Source organism: Mastigoproctus giganteus, chromosome 2, assembly GCF_048544385.1.
Source record: "Mastigoproctus giganteus isolate SK-2022 chromosome 2, ASM4854438v1, whole genome shotgun sequence".
Classification (NCBI taxonomy): Eukaryota; Metazoa; Arthropoda; class Arachnida; order Uropygi; family Thelyphonidae; genus Mastigoproctus; species Mastigoproctus giganteus.
The window spans coordinates 21889377-21908852 of record NC_143576.1 but is presented as its reverse complement, the minus strand read 5'-3'; positions in this window follow the sequence as shown (position 1 = coordinate 21908852).

Genomic DNA, 19476 nt, shown 5'->3' with positions numbered 1-19476 from the left:
CTCCCAGATTTTCGGGGTAAAATTCTAGGTGGGAATGACACAAACGAATTTTCAACAGCATTTGACAGCCCACGTTTTTGTAGCATTAGAAACCAAAATTACATAGTTTTCTTCTTTCCTATTACCCAAAAAACCCTGTACTACCACCTTAAATGATCGCCAAGCTGCTAATTCAACCTCCTTTAACTAGGTTTCAAACATGTCTTTCAAGAGTTTCCTAATTTGGGGTCCTATGAAAATTCCTTAAGTTTGGCATATATTAAATTAGGAAACACTTCTCAGTTATGCAAATCTGTTACCTTCTTTATCTAGCCCCTTCACGAAATTTTTCATCAATCCAAATTTCATGTGCAGGGGTGGAAGAAGAACCTTGTTTGATTGCACTAAAGAAATATATTTTGCATTACATTGTCCTGGTACGAACTCGTCCCGCTTGTCCCAATGTTGAACAACATTTTGTGGAACCCACTTGAAAACCAATAACCTTAAGATCACTGCATACGTTCCAACCATAATCCTGGTATTTTATAGCAGGTAGTCTTAGACTTTCATGACTTTAAGTCCGACTGAAGGAAACAGGAACTGATGGAAATTCATTACCATTATGAAGCAAAACTGCTTTTAAACTTAATTTTGAGGCATCTGTGAATAAACATCTGACTTATGCACGACACCTAATTCTTTCAGAAGTTCAATAATGTCTTTGCAAAAAAACACATACTGTCCTATGTAGCAAAATATTTTGAAAACTTTTCGTGTCTTTTTCAAAATACTGAAATATTTGTTCCTGCTGCAAGGATATTCCACTGCTGTGTAACCTAGAACCTAACAGTTTGACTTGTTCTTTTGGCAAATTTAACTCTCGAACCAAATCATTCAACTCATCGTGTTTGATTAAATGTACCTGAAACTTACTGGCTGATAGTCGACATCTTGTGAAGTGGTAGGAGGGCCACACCCTCTTATTCTCGAGGGGCTGTTTATGTTTGGCGGATAGATTTATAACCCTGAGTACATGTCACAATCAGTTAATACTTAGAAAACCTTGGCACAGCCTACAAAAATCCTCACCAAAAACACTGTGTGCTCACTTCAAATTGTAAGTTGTATCGGAATTTGAACCTAAGAACCATAGGTAGAAGTCTGATTATGCTTATCACAAGAAAACCGAGGCCAGAATCGACTGTTAAAATTAAGAGAATTAGCTTATATCTGTTAAAATAAATCAGTATGTCAAATATTACTAGATAGATTATGCAAAATTGGGATATTTTGGTAAAATGTAACTCCCTCTATATTTAATAACTGTGACATGATGTGAAACTATCATGGTGATTTTCAAAATCTACACATAAAAATTGGTTAAAAACAGCATTTAAGTTCTTGGAGGTAAAAATCATATTGGCTAGTGGTATCGGATCATTAAAAATGAAAGCCCTCGATCTCAAAGAATTAAAAACATAAACTAAAAATTTTCAACTTACAATATTACAGAGTAATATTGTAAATTAGAAATTATGCTCCAGGAAATATTTGACTGAATTTTTGAAGAAGAGAAAACTGTTTTGCTGCAGTACTTCATTTTCTGCAGATAGATTCAGTGACTGAATTAAATATGGACACAATAACAGACAGATTAGCATTAGCATGGGCACATGATGCAAGAAAGCAAGCTTATATAGCATCAGCCAAAAAAAAACTCACACCCCCCTTCTCATTTCACCCATCCACTCGGTCCAAATGTTTGTCTGCCAGTTTATCCCCAAAAGCTGATTTGTATACTTTGTTCCCAAGGCATCTTCTTATCCTGTGATTTTTGTACACCTGCAACTAAGGTTAAATTATTTTATAAATTTAAAAAGATATTAAAGCTTGTATCCCCCCCCCCTAGAAAATGGCAAGTATAAAAAACATAAATCTGCAAGGAGAATAGTTTGGTTAGTCATTATTATAAGATAAGCAAAATAAATACTGTTACACCACATGAGTATGTTTTTAGATGTTTATTAAAGTGTTATCACATCAGTCTACACAATACAGTTGTCTGTTTTAAGGTTCTACTGAATCCCTGTCTTCAGTCAGAGTGGGGCAGTAATAGAATATGAAAACTAATAAAACAATTACAGTACTGTGAGATGCCCCAAAAGTTGCTTTTGATGTAGTAACAGCAATGAAATTAAAGCTAAAGGCACTTGTCTTAAGAAGGCAGCTAAGAACATAATGCTAGTTCATGGCTCTCTTCTAAAAAAAAACAATAGAATAGATCCTTGGGGTCAAGCACACGCCAGATTTCTGAAAATTCTGGTTACTTTGGAGGTTATGCATACAGCCTAACTATTCGTGGGTAATTCATTATTTTTTATTAGATAATATAATAGCTCTGATCTCTACGTGTTGCCATTGTAGAATTTTTTTTTTTAATATGATGTATAAATAGCATGATTTGATATCAGCAGTTGAGTTGACTTAAGAGCTAAATGCTTACTATTAAGGTCTATACCATAAAATAGTATTGAACTTCTCACAACAATAATTATTTTATACATTGAAAAGATGCAGTAACAAGGACATATGGTTTAGAAAATATGTGGAAAAGAAATTGTTTCAGGTTCTACTTTATAATATTTTTTGCAGATTATACGAAGGTTGGCAGGGTTGTTAATGACAGTAATGATAGCATGCTACTGCAACAGTAAAGTTGAGCAGATGGGCCGAGAGGTGGCAACTGAAGTTTAATATTGACAAATGTAAAGTACTGCATATGGGTTAGGCGCATTATAGCCATAGTAGCTTATGCGCCATTAAACCCCCATAACAACAACAACAACAACTGCATATGGGTAGCAGTAACCCCAGAGTACCGTATCAACTGGGTGGTACTACACTCAGGGTAGTGAAGAATTAAAAGGATCTGGAGGTAATTGTGCAGTCAGATATGAAATTTTCTGAACAGTGCAAAAAGGCTACAAGAGTAGCTCATGGTCTCTTGTCAATGATATACAGGAATTTTGCTAGCAAGGATAAGGGGGTGATTGTCCCCTTGCATAAGGCAATGGTCAGGCCACACCTTGAATACTGTATGCAGATCTGAAGGCCTTGTTTTAGGAAGGATGTAGAGCTACTGGAACGCGTACAGAGAAGTGCAACGAGATTGGTGAGTGGAACAAAAGGTTGGCTTTACCAAGAAAGGCTTAATTCTGCAAATCACAGCATCTGGAGACTAGGCACCTGTGAGGTTATCTAATTGAGGTGTATAAGGTCTTGAATGGATTGAGCAAGCTCAGTGCTAATGGGATTCTTCCTCTTGCTCAGATTATTCATCTGAGGGGGCATAAATTCAAATTGAGGAAAGACAATTGTAGAATAGATGTGTGGAAATTCGCCTTTAGCTAGCGGGTGGTTGATAGTTGGAACAAACTATCTGTCGTAGTGGAGGTCAGCAACTTAAATAAGTTCAAAGCAGAACTAGAACTGAAGTGAATGGATGGATGAAATGGGAAGGGTGTTTTTTTTTTTTTGGTTGATTCTATATAAGCTTGCTTTTTTGCATCATATGCCCTGCTGGTGCTAACTGAAGACAAGTTAGTTAATGTACATGGTGTGCTTCATTTCACATGTGTTCATACTTTTTAATTAATTATATTTTCTTCTTTTTTTATGATTTATAGAAGTAAAAAGTAAATATAGTTATCTCCTTATCAATTAATTATTACAATTGTAACTTTCTGGAACACATACAAGTTAATGCAATACATCAGTTCCATTTACTAAACTTTTACCATTCAGTTTAATTACAACTAAATTTTTTTATTGCTCTTTCTCCTGTATACTCTTTTTTTCTTTTTTTTTTTCTTTTTTTATATATATATATATATATATATATCAGTGTCTTGCATAGCAATACACACAAAATAAAAATAGTTGCCAGATTTTTATGTCAAATTTTAATGCAATTTAAGATGGCTTGACAACTCTTTCTAAAAGAACTAAATTTAAAATTTCATGATAATCCATGAATTGGGAGTTGACTTGTTAAGTGCAGCTGGAGGGACACACATAGTGGAAAAATAGCATTTGAGCATATGTATTATATACCCACCTAGCTAAAAGTTTGAAATTGTATTTCATTGTTCTTAATTTTCAGTTTTTATTAGAATAGGACCAACTTGTTTACCAATTTTTATTAAAATATTTTCTATTATAAAAATCAAAATATTTAAATAGTATTTAGGAAATATGTAGAAGACTTCTGAATGTGGAAGAAGATTCCTGAATGATGCATATGATCAGGGCCAGCCTCAAACATTCGGTTCTGTCGAACAAGGCCCTGCACTCAAATTGTCTAAATAATATCATCCATGTGTTTTCTGAATTTCTGTCAACGAGCCTACTGCCATCTTAATGTCTATTTACCCAATTATCGTCTCTGAGAGCGCTTGTGCTAGTCTACTTGAAAAAATTGCTAGAAGTAGAGGTATACTTCATTCTCAATGTGTATGTTTCATTTGATATCGAACATGGGACATTATTTAAAAACAATTTTTATGTTATACTCACTTTCTGTAATATCTGTATTAACTTCTGGGGGTAAGTAATTAACAAACAGGGGGCCCTGCAAATTTTGGAGCCAGCCCTGCAGATGATTCTAAAATTGCAATAATATAATTTGAGGAGTAAGAGGTCTGCACGGGTAGCACAGTGTTATTTGTCACCATCCTCCCCACACTGGGCAGAAAAGGCCAGGTTCGAATCCTGTTGATTTTTCACTCTGTGGTTGAGTTAGTTAGTCTCAGGCATAGATAGCAATGTTTTTCCCTCCAGAAATGAGTTTTTTCGTCAAGCAAAACAGGCAGATTCACCGGAGAACACAAGCAATTTGCGGACACAAATACGGGTTTATGTATTAAGAGTATGGATAACTCTAATATAATAATCTGAATTTGAGGAGTAAGAGCTGTAACTTATAAAATGCACATGTTTCTTTCAGGAATGGTGTAAGTTTGGCATGGAAATGTCACACAGATATAAGCAGTGCAGAATTGGAATTTGGAGAGTACAATGTGTACAGACAGGGTAGGAAGGGAGGAGGGGTTATGCTATTAGTTAAGAAACAAAATCTAAGGAAGCGTATCCAGTTGACATGGGTGGACAGTGCAATGTTGAGTCAGTTTGGTATGACAAGCACTAAAAGCAAAAATGAAGGTAGGAGTGTGTCATAGGCCTGACTGATGTGTACAACGAAGCTGCAAATTGCAGCATCTGGATGCTAGGCACCTGCAAGGTGTATAAGGCCTTGAATGGATTGAGCAGTGATGGGATTCTTTATCTTGCTCAGGTTACAAACCTGATGGGGCAAATGCAAATTGAGGAAAGACTTGAAGTTAATGTTTATGGCCATACAGTTCTGCGGCACATCCGAAGGTTCCAAAGATACATAGGTGAGTCCAAACAGCAACAGCACTTAAGGTTTACCTACTGTTGCAGGGATCATAATCTTATTCCACATGGATTTAGGATCAAGGCACCATTTAAAGATGCCCGTTTGTCCAGGATTATCACATGGTACCAAAAGAAGGTTTTGAATACATGGATTCAGAAACTTCATGATGACTTGAGACATAGTAGGAGATTGATGTAGCATTAGGTGATAGTAGTAGATTGTCCCCTCTACACCTGATGGGTGTGAAGAGGTTATTTCTGGAGAGGACGAATAGGATTACCTTTTCATATAAACAGACATATTAGGAAGTTCAACACGTTATTAGAGGAGCAGTCCACTGTATTTAGGTGTAATAACCATTCCAACTTTATTCAGAACTTAAGTGGCAAACCTTTAACCCAAGAACAAGAGAGACTATTGGCTTTTGGACCTAAGTTTGCATTGCTGCCTCCCAAACCTCCAATTACCGAAACATCTATGGGCATTGAGAGGGCAATTAGGAAATTACCTGAACACATTGCCAATCAGATTCGTGTTAAGGCTGTTGCCAGGCAAAAACGGTTGCTCCGAAACAGAAGAAAGCACTAAAAGAAAAGCAGACAAAGGCAGATCAATGGTGGTATTAAGCAAGGAAGATTACCACAAGAAAGTGTTAGACTTATTAGGTGATAGTGGTACTTACAAGATTATCCATAGAAACCCCTTGGCTAGCTTAGAACAGCGTGTAAATAAGATGCTACTTTCCTGGCTAAAAATGGAAAAGATTTCAAAGGACAAGTATCGGTCCATGCATGCAACAGGGTGTTGGCTGTCCAGATTTTATGGGTTACCTAAGATGCACAAGGAGAATGTTCCATTACGACCCATAGTTTCCTTCATTGGTAGCCCTACGTATGCTCTATCTAAATATCTGGCGCAGCTGATTTCTCCGGTTGTGGTCGGTCCATGTTGGTCATTGGAGATAGTGTGGAATTTTTGAACTTTGTAAGGAGTCAAGATATAGGGAAGGACGAGATGATGTCATATCATTATTCACATGTATCCCCATAGCACATGGGGTAGAATGTGTGAAGTTGGCTTTACAGAAGGATAATACCTTAAGTGCTAGATCCCACCTAAACATAGAAGATATATGTTGTGCTGTTGAATTATGTCTTTCTAGTACAACCTTGGTGCCGATGGGGCTAGCCGGGTGGGTAAAGTGCTTGCCTAGCAACCCAAAGGTCGCGGGTTCGAATCCCGCCTCGGGCGTGGATCAAAGTACTGCAAAACCTTGGGAGGTGCATTGTGGCCACAGAAGCTGATGCGCCAACAACTACCAAAAAAAAAAAAAAAAAAAAAAACCTTGGTTTTCCAAGAAGTGATGTATAAACAGGTTCACGGCACAGCCATGGGTTCTCCAATCAGCGCCATTGTCGCAAATCTGGCTATGGAGGAATTAGAGAATAGGGTTTTTGCGAGATTGGAGTTCCCTATGCGTAAGTGAAAACGATATGTTGATGATACATTCACTATTGTAAAGAAAGGGAGAGAGGAAGATGTGGTCTCGTTTCTCCCCCTTTATAAAATTTTCCTCGAAGGCAGAAATAGATGGCGCCCTCCCATTTGTGGACATAATGGTATATAGGCCCCAGACATAGAACTAAGGTTTATAGGAAACCAATGTGTAGGGGCCAGTATACACATTATAGGACAGCACAGACTGCCCAACATAAAAATAGTGTGGCCAGTGCACTTTTGGGTGGGGTGAGGACACATTGGAGCAGCTCTGAGGAGGGGAAGAAGGAAATTAGGCAAATTACGACGGATCTTATGAGGTGCGGTTACCCCCAGAGGGTCATTGATAAATACAATAGAGAGGAAGAGCCCAATCAGGTAGTTCCGTCTGTACCGCTTACCACAGTGTATGTTCCCTATTATCCGGGCCTGTCAGATCGCATTGCAAGGATGCTTCGCGACTTTCAGACACGCTGTGTGCATCTCCCGGGCCGGAGGTTGCACGCAGTAATGTCACAGGTCAAAGACCCCATTACTAGGGATTCTAGTAGTGGGGTCGTATATGAGATCACATTCCCGGATTGTGGAGAATGTTACGTGGAGGACACAGGACAGTGTCTCAAGGACTCTGGGGGAACATTCAAGAGCGATACGGACCGCAGAGCTCAATAAATCTGCCATTGCCGAGCACTATTGGGAAAAACACCAGATCTCCCCCGACAATGCTGTCATCCTAGTCCGGGCGCATAGATTCTGGGACCACAAGTGGCTGGAAAGTCTGTGGATTGGATCCTCTGGCAACAATAGCATGAACAGAGACGGGAGTTAGGCTTCACCCCCTTTTTGAGGCGGTGGTTTTTGTCAGAGAAACGTTTTAGTTTTCCACATCCCCAGACCACTTCCGGTTCTGGTACAAGTGAAAGGAATACTGAGTATGCGCCTGGTCATCCACGTGTGCCGTGAACCTGGTATTTAAGGATGTGTCGCTTAAATTTCATTATTGCTGAGGAAGGAGGCAGACACCTCTGAAAGCTTCAATAGTGTTTTTATCGCTTTTAAATTTATATTTTAATGCATTTTAACTTATTTTATTTTATTTTTATTGTAAACTAGTTTTTTGTAAATATTATTTTAGTCTTTTGTATCCTTTTATTTTATTTCATTTTACTATTAAATCAGTTTTAAACGGTTGGTGTATCTGTTTAAATTTGTGGTATGCTTAATACTACTCTACAGTTACAGGTTTTCCCGTTAGGACATATGATTAGCCAATAAAAAAAACAGTTCCCATATTCTGCTGTTTAATAACATTGTCATCAATACTAGCCTAATTCATCTTAATGACCATGTATGGTCTTTAATGCAAAAAAAGTGGGTCACTATTCTGAAATGATTATATCGGATTTTTACATGCCAATCAATTGGATATAATTTCTAGCATCTAAATGTGATTGCAATTTTTCTTTTATCATGTCGGTCTTTTTTCGATACAAATGATACTCATGAATTTTCCACGTACATGGCCATTTTTTATTGACAACAATTTTAGCAAAGCTGCGAATGTCTCGCTGTTCAGTTTGTTGTTTGGTTTTTAGGAGCATTAGCAACTAAGGCCATATTGCTCCGGGGATATGCGGTGGTCATTCCCAGACCTGTCCGCATCCTTCGTATTTGGTGGTGATGGGCTCGAACCCCGGTCTAATCAAGAAGCGTGTGCTACGCACTGCTGCTCCTTCCCACCTGGCTACCGAGGCGCCTCGCCATTCAGTACTGGACAATAAACACTGACTGATTACTGAATTATGACCATCTACCTAATAGCGTTTTAGGTCATCATTCGCAGAAAACTGCCACTATTCACATAGCCATTGACTCCAGCAGATATCTGAAGATGTCTAGGGATGTACAGCCATGCTGCCTGCAAGACTTTCCACAGTATCAGAACAGATGATAGTTGCATATCCATACACCTCAAGTCCCTTTGTGCAATTGAGCAGTTCTGGGATGTTATATTTAGTGTAATATACACTGAGTGATCACTGAATTGTGACTGCCACATCTGCATAGCTTAAAGTAGAAAAAGCTGAATATAGCTTCGTTCAGTAGAGAAGTGGTAATTTGCATATGGTCATGCAGGTCAAAGTGATAAAGCAGCAGTTATGGGACAAAGTAAAGATATCACGGAATTTTAAAACAGCATGATTGTGTTAGGTCGTGCATCGGCTGCTTCCATATCGGAAATGGCACAACTTGTCGGTTGCTCACCACCCACTGTGGTTAAAGTTAGTGTATGAAGGTGGATGTTCGTGGTAAGCGAAGGGCATGGCCCATTGTATGGGCTCAATGGCAGGTTACTGTGCAACAGCTGACATCGCAATACAATATGTGGAAATGCAAGAACAATATCCCAAATGACGATGTGTTGCGCACTCGAACGTATGGGGTTTCACAGCAAAAGACACCTCACCGCAAATCATCGTTGGGCAAATGCTGTGGGGTGAACAACACACTGGTTGGACAGCGGGTGACTAAACAAGTGCTTGTCAGATGAGTCCAAATACCTGGTGCAACATGCCGACGGATGCCTTCATGTGTGTTGCCCCACTATCCAGGCAGGTGGTGGTGGTGGTGGTTTCTTAATATGGGCATGTTTTTTCTGGCAAGAACTTGGACACCTGGTCCATATGGACCAGCATTTCACTGGTGAGGTCCGCTGGTAGTTTTTAAGAGAGTGTGTACCGTCATGTTGCATAAGTAGTTTTTTTTTTTTTTTTTGGATTTTTGGAGCATTAGCAACTAAGGCCATATTGCTCCGGAATATGCGGTGGTCATTCCCTGACCTTTCCACATCCTCCGTATTTGCTGGTGACGGGCTCGAACCCCGGTCTAATCAAGAAGCGTGTGCTACTCACTACTGCTCCTTCCCACCTGGCTACGGAGGTGCGCATAAGTAGTATCGGGATAGGGTTTGAACGTGTTTGAATTGGCCATGGCCTGAGGGGATTAGGATTTTTTGCTGGCATTGTTTTGTTTTCCTCTCGGTAGATGGCGTTAGTGGTAATTTCAGAATTTATTCTTGCCTTTGGGCTGGGGTTGTGTTCAGTGGGCATTGGCATTTCCTCACTGCTGTGCAGGTCCCCCATTATTTTCAGGTTAGATGTAGTCTTTGAATGTATCAGTTATGATGTCAGTGAATTTTTGTGAATAATTTTAATACATTAGCATTAGTAGAGGCATTTGATGCAAGAAAGCAAGCTTATGCAGCATCAGCCAAAAAAAAAAAAAAAAAAAAACCACTTCCACTTCACCCCTCTGTTCGTTCAAAATACCTGTCCAGCTGAGCCTTAAACTTATTTAGGCTATCAACCTCCACCACAAGGGATGGAAGTCTGTTCCACCAACCAACCACCCGCTGGCTAAAGGCAAATTTCCGCACGTCTATCCTACATCTGTCTTTCCTCAATTTGAATTTATGCCCTCTCAGGTGATTATTCTGAGCTAGAGGAAGAATCCCATCAGCATTGAGCATGCTTAAACCATTCAAGGCTTTATACACCTCTATCAGATCACCTCGCTGGTGCCTAGTTTCCAGACACTGTAATTTGCAAAACTTAAGCCTTTCTTCGTAAGAGCACCCCTTTGTTCCATTCACTAATCTTGTTGCCCTTCTCTGTACTCGTTCCAGCAGCTCTACATCCTTCTTGAAATGAGGCCTCCAGACCTGTATACAGTACTCTAGGTGTGGCCTGACCATTGCCTTATACAAGGGAATAATCACCCTTATCCCTGCTGGAAAAATTCCTGTATATCATTGACAATACTCCATGAGCTACTCTTGCAGCCCGTCTGCACTGCTCAGAGAACTTCATATCTGCCTGCACAACCACCCCCAAGTCCCTTTCATTCTCTACCACTGTCAGTGTTGTACCATAGAGTTGATACGTTGCTCTGGGGTTGCTGTTTCCCATGTGTAGTACTTTACATTTGTCAATGTTAAACTTCATTTGCCACCTCTCAGCCCATCTGCTCAACCTTTCCAGATCCTGTTGCAGAAGCATAGTGTCAGTAGTGTCCTTGACAACCCTGCCAACCTTTGTATCGTCTGCAAACTTGGACATTAATCCCGATATACCATCATCAATATCATTTATAAATACAGAAAACAATAATGGACCCAACACTGAGCCCTGAGGGACTCCACTAATAACATCAGTCCACGATGAGCAGTGTCCATTGATTACCACTCTCTGTCTTCTCCCCCTCAACCACCCCTTTATCCATAGCAGCAATTTGCCTCCAATGTCACACTGCTCCAATTTGTGTAGCAGTCTTCCATGTGCAACAGTATCAAAAGCCTTTCTAAGATCCAAGTATATAATATCAAAGTTATTCCCTGCATCCAGTTCTTTTGTGACTGCATCATAGTATTCAATCAAGTTGGTCAGGCAAGACTTCCCCTTAACAAAACCATGCTGTGTCTGAGCTATAACTGAAGTCTTGTCTAAATGATCCTGCAGTGCGTCTTTAACCAGTGCCTCCATTAATTTTCCTGGAACAGAAGTCAAGCTCACAGGTCTATAATTACTTGTGTCAGCCTTTGATCCTCCTTTGTGAATTGGGGTCACATTTGCACATTTCCAGTCTATGGGTACCTCCCCTGAGTCCAAGGAAGCTCTCATAATTATGGCTAAGGGTTTGCTTACTTCCTTTGCTGCCTCCTTTAATATAACTGGATAGATCCCATCCACCCCAGGTGCCTTTCTTGTGTTTATCTTCAACAGTTTCTCCTCCACTTTACTCCCAGTTATTTCAAGATTCTGTAACTTACTGCTAGAGTTGAATACACCTCTTGCATTCCCCTCGCTGAATAACTCCTCATGTGTGAATGTCGGTGCAAAATATTCATTTAGTTTGTTAGCCACCTGAGCAGGATCATCAACACTTGACCCATCAATATCAAGTGGACCAATCTGATTCATCCCTTTCCTTCTAGAGTTTACATAAGTAAAGAACTCTTTGCTGTTTTTCTTTGCATCCCTTGCCAAGGATTTCTCGTAATCTGCCTTCGCCTGCCTAACCTCCTTTGTAACTTGGTTGCATATCAACTTGTATCTATCATAGGCTTCTGTGTCATGTGTTAATTTGTAAGTATCGCATGCATTTTTCTTCTCTGCCATATGCCTCATTAGTTCATCTGACATCCATTTTGGCCTAAACCTTGAACAATATTTCTTAGTTGGTATGTAAAGCCTAGTAGCTTCCAAGATAAGTTCTTTGAATGCTTCCCATTTTGAATTTGCTGTTGGTAACATCATCAGTTGGTCCCACTGTATAGAATTTAAATACTGTCTCAGTCCATCGTAGTCGCCTTTACGGAAGCAATAACCCTTCCCTTTACCCCTAATGGTAGTTACCTCTTTGAGTAAATCCCACTTCAGCACACTGTGATCACTGCCACCTAGTGGTTCATTTATCTGCAGATTCTTAATGCATGAAGAATCACTGCTGATAATCAAATCAAGAGTATTACTCCCTCTAGTTGCCTCCCGAATACTATGTGGTGTTGCATTGTGTGTGTTAATTGGGAAGATTTATTTGGAGTGGTTATGCTGTGGGGAGGCTGCCGGCACCCTGCGTCGTGGACGTGGCATCTTGTTTGTTTGTGGGATTAAAACTTTTTTTTTTTTTTTCTTTACTTGAAAGATAAAAATTCCTTGCTGTTTCCATCCATTGTTGAGACCTGAAAATAAAATCTGCAGCTTAATATTCTTAGTTTTTTCCTTCCAAAGTTGCACCTGTTCTTCAAAAGCTTAAAAATTGAAACCTTCTCAAGTTCCAGTGAATATTTTCTTGACCAAGTTCAAGAAAGACAGTTTTCACTTTCTGGTGAAAGTGAAAACTGTCTGTATCTTTCAAACTTAATCCAAACAATTAAAAAATGTTGGTGACATGTACAAAATCCTTACTTCTGGAGCCGTAATGTTCCTCTAGTGGTTCTGACATCAGTTTGTGTTCATTTTTTGCAAAACTGTTTCTCAGTGACCCCAGTTTTTCCTTAAATTGTAATTTTTCCGTTTTAGTTGTTAGCAGGTGTTAATGTGAAAATTCCCAACGTTAATTTCGACGTTTTAGCTATCACAGCAATAAAAGTGTATATTAAGTGACATCAAGTGTGTTTGCTTAAATGCGTTTAAGTGAAAATTACCAACATTAAGGGTGACATTTTTGGTTATTTTCGATGTTACCGCAAGAATAAAACTATATATATTTTAGCATTATCAAGTGCGCTTTTTGACTAGACTTAAATTTCCAAAAACAAACTAAAACACACGTTACGCTTAACCATTTAGCTTTGCCAAACAAAGTGTGTATGCAAAACGAACATACGCTTCTTTAGTTGTTAATTTTAAATTTTAAATCTTATCCTTAAAAAGGAACATAGATACTGATAGAATTTACAAAAAAAGGATAACTTAATTGTTCATACAAAAATTATTTTCCAAGGTAGTAAACAGAATGTAAATTTCAAGTTAACCCACGTTTTTTTTTTTTTTTTTTTTCTTTCTGAGAACGCTTTACAAGTTAACATTAATTACGAAGTGACATATGGGCGTTTTTTTGTAAATCATCGCATTGTTTGTAAACCATCAAATTTTTGATTGCTAAACACACAGATGTGTAGTTAATTCACACTGACCAAAATTTTTGTTCAATAGATTTTTTATTTCATAATAAATTTGGGCATATTGAAGACGGAAAAAAATTATCTGGAGCTGCAAATAAAAGAAAAGCGGCAAAAGAACTTTAAAAGGAGAAACAGAAAGGGCAAGCTAACTAAATTTCTCAAAAAGTCTGAAGATACGAAAACAGCGTAATGAAGATGAAAATGAACAAGCGAAGCAATATTGCACATATTCCGGAGAACTTTCTACGCAGCCATCAAAGACAACTTCCGATTTCGATTTATTACAAACATCAGCAGTAAGCAACACTACAAATTTCCAAACCAGTTTTAATTCAAGTGATCCATCAACTTGGCCTGCAATTATTAATGGTAATATTCGAAAATTTCTCATAAAACAAGGACCGAAACAAACTAAAAATAATTTTTATCTACGTGAAGATTGTGGTCGAAGTTTTAGTAATGTTTATTATAACCGTAAAGTAGCAAACAATGAAATTTTGCCAAGAACATGGTTCATGTATTCCACCTCCGTAAACCGCGTTATTATTATTATTAGCCACATGGTGCAAGGAAGCCCGAGGCTTATGCTGCACCAGCCAAAAAAAAAAAATTCTGAATTACCCTGAGAGAGAGAGAGAGAGAGAGAACAAGAGTCGGAAGTAGAAGGGAATCATCAAGAAAGAGAAGAATGATGATATCCAGCTCAGGACCCTGGGTGTGCAAAGCCCATACTCACCAGATGTGAGCCCCTGGGGTTGAGTTTTTGTTTTTGTTGCAAAATATTTTCAAATGAAAGAAACCAGAAATTAACTACCGATGGTTATTTTAATTGGCAAAATTTATCGAAAACTTACTACTCATGAAGAAGTGCATTATATTTAAACAATTTCATAAAGTGGATGGAACTTAAAAAACAAAAGATCATACCACAATAGACTGTAAATTTTAACCAGCATGTGAAGTTGAGAAAAGTGACATTGGCGTGCTGTCCTCGATAGAATAGTCGAATAATAAAATATCTTGCAGGGCAGTGTCTAGCTTTTCGTGGCACATTGGATATTATTTATGAGAAAGTCAACGGCAATTTTTTTTAAAAATTGGTAGAATTATTTAGGTTTAAAATTATTTTCCAAATTTGATATTGTTACTGCAAATCATTTGGCTAAAAGCCAGAACCGAAAAAATAAACCGCTCATTATTTGAGTAAAAATATTCAAAATGAATATCTTTAATTTCAAATCAAATTGCTCGGTCCATTGTTCAGATGATAACTAATGCCAAATATTTTTCTATAATACTAGACTGAACATAAGTCATACTTAGCAAATAGCAATTATTGCCAGGTTTGTCCATAAAAATGAAAGAAATATAATTACTGTGGAAGAACATTTTTTGGGCTTCCTAGAAGTTCTTGATTCAACAGGAAAAGGTTTATCCGCGTACTTCTTAGATAAATTAAAAGATTTAAATTTAGATATCAAAAATTTGCGGGGCAATGATGCGTGAACGAAGTGAACAAGTGAACGTGCAACACACATTAAATTTGGTGATCGCTGATGCTGCTAAAGTTAAAGTCAATACTGAAACAGTGAGTTTTTTTTTAGCACTATACAAGAAATTTATAATTTCTTTAGTGCTTCGACTAAACGATGGGATATACTGAAAAAGTACACCAAAATTGCACTTAAAACTTTATCAGATACTAGATGGGAAGTGAAGATTGACGCTCTTCGTTCGCTTATATATAATATTGGATAAGTTTTAGATTCTTTTGTAGAAATTTATGATAATATTCAAATTGATAATATTACAAAATATGAAGCATAAACAATAGCTTTGAAAATTAAAGATTATGGTTTGTTTTGTTCACTTATAATCTGGTATGAAACTTTGTACAGGATCAACGTAATGAGAAAAATGCTTCAAAATCCAGGCACAAATTTAAGTGAATCTATAAAGGCGTTAAATAATGTAATCGACTTTACTAAAGAATTTAGATCGGATGAAAATTTTAATGTTATACTTGAATCGGCAAAAGAGTTAGCATTACATTTAGAAATTTCTCCTGAGTTCAAAAGCAGTACATTACGCAGACGTTAGAAAAGATTGTTCTGTTATGAATGTTCGGACGAAGCGCCAGTTGATTCGCAATATAACTTTAAAGTTACATTTTTTCTTCCAATTGTGGACACTATTGTTAATTCTTTGACTGAAAGGTTTGATCTCTTGACAAGTCACTTTAACATATTTCAGTTGTTATCCAGTTTCAAGGAAATTTCTAATATGGGTGAGGACACTTTAAGAAAACACTGTGATGATTTACAGGTTGCGCTAACTGATGGTGAAGAAAAGGATATTTGTGCCACCGAATTATATAATGAAATACAAATTCTAAAGGACATCATACATGATAGTGTGACAGCTTAGACCCACTGAAAATATTGCAACATATATACGCAAGTGATTTAGAAAGCGTCTTTATTAATTTAATTTCTCTTTGAATATTTTTGACACTTCCAGTTTCAATAGCAAGTGGCGAACGATCATTTTCAAGACAACTAATTAAAACATATCTAGGATCTAGTATTTCACAGGAAAGACTGGTTGGACTGTCAGTTATCGCAATAGAAGGTGATATCTACGAGAAACAAGTGAAATTTTGGATGAATCTGCTTCCATAAAATCAAGAAAAGTAAACTTTTAAATCATTTAATTTTTTCATACATTTCTTTTTCCATTAAAAATTAAATGATTCTTGTCATTGTCCAATTTTTCTAATTTGTACATCTCTAGTTATAATAGCTCATAGCCAGGAATCGGCAAACTTACATATCTGTAATTCTAGTCTATGTGCATTTTTCTATATTTTGCGATTTTTGCCGTCTTGTTAATATATGTATTTTTCAAAATGCACAATTTTTACAAAAAATAGATATGTGTTATGAGTTTTTGACCTTTAAATTTTAACTACATTTAAAAAAAAAAAAAATGTAAGGGCCCCAACTTAAAATTGCATCTGGCCTTCAGGACCACTAGAACCGGCACTGCCTGGAGTTGTAAAGTTTTTCTTTCGTGAGACTGCGAAAGAGAAAGATGATTTCAGTCAACTTTGGCTTTAATCCATTACATTAGTTCATGGACAGCTGTATGTATGGATTAGAATTTTGTAGCAGCACAACAAACTCATAAGCAAAATATGTCATTGGAAGAGTTGATCGCGTTTCCGTTAGCAGCAGAAAGCAAATTCAAATTACCAGGAGCTAGACATTTAGGCTTGACAAGCCACACTTCCTTTTACCTACGTTCGAAAACTTCAGTCGACATTTTGGATGGTAGCATTACAAACGAGGACCAAAACCTGTAAAATGAAAATAAATCACCATCTTGTTTGCAGGCATTTTTCACAAAACTGCTGGGTGCGCTCCTGTTCACAACGAATTTAATTCTATTTAATGGGTATATAGGTAGTCGATAAAACTACGCTTTTGTAAATTTTATGTGTCTCTGTTCCTTTATTTTTAAGGATAAGAAGCGTTGACAGAATAAACTTTAAACTTAACTGGTTTGGAGAGATTAGCATTAGTAGGGGCATACAATGCAAGAAAGCAAGCTTATGCAGCATCAGCAAAAAAAAAAAAAAAAAAACCATTTCACCCCTCCATTCGTTCAAAATACCTGTCCAGTGCAGCCTTGCATTTATTTAGGCTATCAACTTCCACAAAAAAAGATGAAAGTCTGTTCCACCAATCAACAACCAGCTGGTTATAGGCAAATTTCCGCACACCCATTCTACAACTGTCTTTCCTCAGTTTGAATCTATGCCCATTCAGGTTCTTAATCTGAGAAGAGGAAGAATCCCATCAGCATTCAGCTTCCTCAACACATTCAAGGCCTTATACACCTCAATCAGATCATCTCGCAGGTGCCTACTCTCCAAGCGCTGCAATTTGCAGAACTTAATTGGTAAGAGGACCCCTTTGTTCCCCTCATCAATCTTGTTGCCCTTCTTTGTACTCGTTCTAGCAACTCTACATCCTTCCTAAAATAAGGCCTCCAGACCTGAATATAGTACTGCAGGTGTGGCCTGACCATTGCCTCATAGAACGGGATAATCACCTCCCTGCCCCTGCTAGCAAAATTCCTATATATCATTGACAAGACTCAATGCCCTGCCCTGACAGTCCGTCTGCACTGCTCAGCGAACTTCATATTTGACTGCACAATTACTCCCAGCTCTTTTTGACTTGCCGCTTCCCTGAGTGTAGTACCATATAGTGGTACTTTTATCTTGAGTTATTGCTACCCAATGCATTACTTTGCATTGTCAATGTTAATCTTCAGTTGCTACTTCTCAGCCCATTTGCCCAACTTATCTATATCCAGTTGGAGTAGCATACTGTCTTTACTGTCGTTAACAACCCTGACAATTGTATCATCTGCAAACTTGGACATTAATCCTGCTATACCTTCATCAATATCTTTGATGAATACACAAAACAACAATGGGCCCAGCACCGAACCGTGGGGAACTCCACTAATAACATTTGTCCACGAAGTATAGTGTCCATTGATTACCACTCTCTGTCGTCTCCCACTCAACCATCCCTTTATCCAGCAACTTACCCTTAATGCCATACCTCTCCAATTTGTACAGTAGTCTTCCATATGCAAAATTATTAAAAGCTTTCCTGAAAATCAAAAGGCAAAATTAATGTGTTTTTCCGTCTTTTTTCAATTCCTATTATTAGTTCACACTCTCCCTATATATATTTATATATCTTGCTCAAATTTTCAATCGTTAATAAAATACTTTTTATTCATCCACTCAAGTTCAAATATTTTTTTTTAAACTTGTAGTGGATGACACTTGATGTTAATACAGTTTTTTTTCAAATATTAATTAAATTTAATTAATTAATTTTAGTTTTATATGGGAGAAAAAAATTTCTCTTATATAAGATATTTAGCAGGATATAAATTTAGGAATAAATACCATCAGTGGCGAAGCGTGTAGATCGCTGGAAAAAAATTTCTTTTTCAAATTCTTTTTTCATTCTGGGTTCTAGTCTGAGTCAAGGAGGGAACAAAATGGAAAATGAAACATGTGAATAAAAATAATAGTCCAACACCATATATAGAAAGGAAAATGGAAAATTGCAAGGAAATTCGCTTTCTATTTTGCCATTTAATATTGTGATTCTGTCATATGTATATACATATTTATATTAATTGTAATTATTTAATAAAAAGTAACTAAAATAAAATTTTTCTTTGTTGACCTAAGTAGGAATTGACTTTAAATCTTTTTTTTTTTTTTATAATACTTGTTTTAATGATATTTTAAAACTCAAACAGTGCTTTTCACTATGTTCAGACGTATGGAAATTATTTCTACATGTTTACCTTCACTCGAGGACTTTATTGCCAACAATGTTAAACACAAACTACGTTTTGAGATACCCCTAGTTTGACTTTATACAGATAACAAAACCTCTTGTGTCAGAAGTATCTCTCTCCCTCTCTAGAATTTCACAGATTATCTTGAGTTGTGAACACAACCGAAGGTTCCACATCAGCCTGTTCAAATACAGACACAAAAAGAGTGAAAAAAAAAAAAAAAAAAAAAATCCCACAAAAATAGAGCAATTATGAAATGCGAGTTATTTTCATTTTACTGGTTTCATTTTATTTTGCTCGCTAGAGCGTACGTCGGAAAGTTCGCCCCCAATGTAAACACCAGTCTGTAATCAGTTGACTGAATGCCTTTAACTGTTATCCCCAGGGGCATATTCAGGATGGGCAAAAGAGGCATATGCCCCTTATAATCTTAGATAAACCACTGTACATAGCGAAA